This window comes from Pan paniscus, chromosome 2 (genome assembly GCF_029289425.2).
Source record: "Pan paniscus chromosome 2, NHGRI_mPanPan1-v2.0_pri, whole genome shotgun sequence".
Taxonomy (NCBI): domain Eukaryota; kingdom Metazoa; phylum Chordata; class Mammalia; order Primates; family Hominidae; genus Pan; species Pan paniscus.
In genome coordinates, this window is record NC_085926.1 from 186,434,574 (window position 1) to 186,437,774 (window position 3,201).

A 3,201-nucleotide genomic window follows, 5' to 3' on the forward strand; every position below is an offset into this window, starting at 1 on the left:
GGCTAATAGGAATTTTCATATGATAGGAAAAGGATTAACAAGATTTAACTTTATATTCTCAATAACTTCCCAACTAACCAGTGTCTTCGATGAGGAAAAATTTGAAAATTAAACAGTTGTGTTTCTTTTCAATCTTCCCTTGCACGATTACAAGACGATGGAAAAGTGCTTACACTTTGATTGCTGTTCCTAATAACCATGTTAGAATTTCACAGGTGATCTGGAATATCATATCTTGACTTTCATATGTGGGAGCAAGAGTCAGCAAACAACCTTTCTGTGCTTAGAGATGATTTTATACATAAAATAATATTGTTTTGAAAATGAACATTGATGGGAACTGTGTCATATTTTCTGTATCATATTTCATGTTAGCTTTATTAGTTAGCTCTCATTACCTCACCAAATAACTCATTAAAAAATACGTATCTTAACTGTGATCAGCCTAAGGACTCTATTCGATGATCAAGTCATAGTGAAATCACAGTCTCATCTCTTAATGTGTTCCTTTGATCCTCCTCCCAACTCTCCCTCCAACATTCATACCAAATCCTTGGATGTTTCTGCTTAGTTCAAAAAGCCATGTTCTCTCACTATGTAAATTATACCAAGAATACCACTAATCATATACGAGAAGCTAAAAATCTATGCTTGAGTTGTGTGTTTTTTAATATCATGCTTTGGGATATGATGCCAAATTGGATCTCCAATTTGCTTTTAATTAGTCAGCAACACTTATTTAATGCCCACTAAGCTCAGAGCAAGGCTTGGAGGGTGGAGAAGGGGAGAAAGGAGATCGAAAAACAAATACACTATCATTTCCAGAATAGCTTACAGTATCTTTATGCATACAGAAAACAGATAAATGAAAGGATTAAGAAAACTTAAAAGCAAAATCCAAATGAGTGCAAATTGGTCTGATACAAACTGAGCTATATAAATGCAAAGAGGATGCAAATTATAAAAACTTGAAGAGTTTAAAATTGCTATCTTTCTACTTTTATTTTCATAATACTTTGCCATGAGAATTCTTAGATCTCAGAACACCATACCCTTCAGTGAGGAAAGTTTACTGGTTCAATTGTATCATTTAGAGAAACAAACCTAATTCTTAGCATTTTATGGGCTTCTGAGAGATGACGCCGTAAAACTTTTTGAGTCTCTGTTAAACTTTTCTCGTCATTAAAGCTTTTATGTAACCTTGAACAAGTTCCTTAACCTCTCTGCGCCTCAACTTCCACATCATTAAAATGGGGATGATAATAGGACCCATCTCATAGGATTGTTAGGACTATTAAATGTATTATACTCTATTACTTGTATCCTATAAAATATCTTTCTCATAGTTTAATTTCTTGAAAATTGAAACACATCTTATGATTGATGTGGTAAGAAACCATTGTAACACATATTAAGTGACACCAGTTGGTTCTTTGTTAGTAGGTTAGTAGAGAAAAAAAAAGATGCAGTTTATAGTCAAAGCCATGTGTAAAGTGTGTCTAAAGTGCTTAAAACAAAGCCTGTCATACAATTGGTCTTATAGAATGTTGCTGTTATCATCATTGCCTGAATACCATATTTGTGGTATGTAAAACATTTGTCTCCAATTTCACTGGCTTCTGTCCTATGAAGCAGATATACTTATAGTTCCTGGTCTTTGAGTAAATAGAACCTAGAAGAATTATCAGATATTACACAACTGCCAAATAATGACTTACATCAAACCAAGAGTTTATTCCTCTTCTCATGCATATCAACACCTGTTTAATCTGATCATGTTTTCAAAAACCCACTAGTGATCTATTTATTTCTAGCTATAGCTTTCATCACCTGTATTTGGTGATTTGGTGTTGGCAGAGTCCATACTCATAACACTAAATCTGACTACTGTGATTACAACAGTCTTTCTAAGTTAGACACCACTAATGATATTGATTAGGGAGAAGGCATTCTTTGTGATCCTATTTGCATGATCTTGGGTAATTCACTTACTGGACCCAATTGTTAGTTGTGAAATGTGAATGTTGAAAGCAGTGAATCTTCCAGCTGCTTGATTTGTGATATCACTATCAATTTACCTACTGAGGAGCTTCATATAAATTGGTCATTTGTAGAAAGTAGTTCAGTGGCTGAGAATCTGGCATAATATTTTATTTTTATGAAATTTCAGTAAACACTATTGAGCAACTTGTAGGTTTCAGGCTCCACGATAGGGATGCAAGCATGTAAGACCTCTGTCCAGCAACTGAGAGGTAAAACTACAACGAGAAAGATAGGCTGGTAATTCAGATTTATTTTTAAATAATAGCTTTTTGAGATATAATATACTTACCCTTCAATCCACTGACTCTGGTTTTAAAGGAGATGATTAATACATTCACTCAACCGATATTGAGCATCTGATATGTGCCAGAGACTTCCTATGTGCTAGGGTTATGGAGATTGACAATAGTTATACAAAACTGAGCCTGTCACAAAATGTGTATCGACAGACAGTTTTCCATTTGGTGCTATAGACCAGTACTCAGGGTCAGCAGAGGGTACTCTGGAAGCATATTCAGGGACAAAGCAAACCTAGTCTTGGAAGATCTGAGGAAATTTCCTATGATCATGTCTGTCCCCTGCCATAACATCCTGAATGCATCTGATCTGAGCTAAACTGAGGTCTGACAAACTTGTTAGGAGTTTGCGAGGTGAGTGGCTTGGGGAAAGTAGAGAGGAAGAAGTTTTTCTGGAAGAGAAAAGAAAATATGCTGTGGCTCTGAGGTGAATCACATATAATGCACAATAGCTTAGTATTGTGATAACATTTGGGACTGTGTGGGCAGACAGTGGCTGCAGGGCCTGAAGGGTGGAGAGGGGGAGCTTACGCTTCAGTAGGGGTGTATATGTCTTATTATGAGGTCACAATGAAGATTGAGGTCAGCTAGAGGATGTGACATTCGAGTTGGGTCACAAAGGATGTACAGGAGTTTTTCAAGGCTGACCACAGTCTAGGCAGAAGAAATTGCAATTGTGAAAGGAAGATTTGCATGAAAGAATGGTGTTTTTGGCTGAGTGAGGAATTTGAAGTATCTGGAAAATGGAGTAAGTGGCACAGAGAAAGAAAACAGCCAAATAATAATAATAATAATAATAATAATAAATTGGTGAGGGTTCGGAGAGCAGCTTACAATTGGATTCGGTGCGATGCAATGACTT

General features: G+C 36.0%; 1 protein-coding gene across 11 annotated transcripts in view; it reads left to right on the top strand.

The window, feature by feature from the left end:
- The window catches only part of LPP (LIM domain containing preferred translocation partner in lipoma), a 738,130-nt gene that overhangs the window by 412,118 nt on the left and 322,811 nt on the right, over positions 1 to 3,201 (top strand). The window lies entirely within an intron of this gene.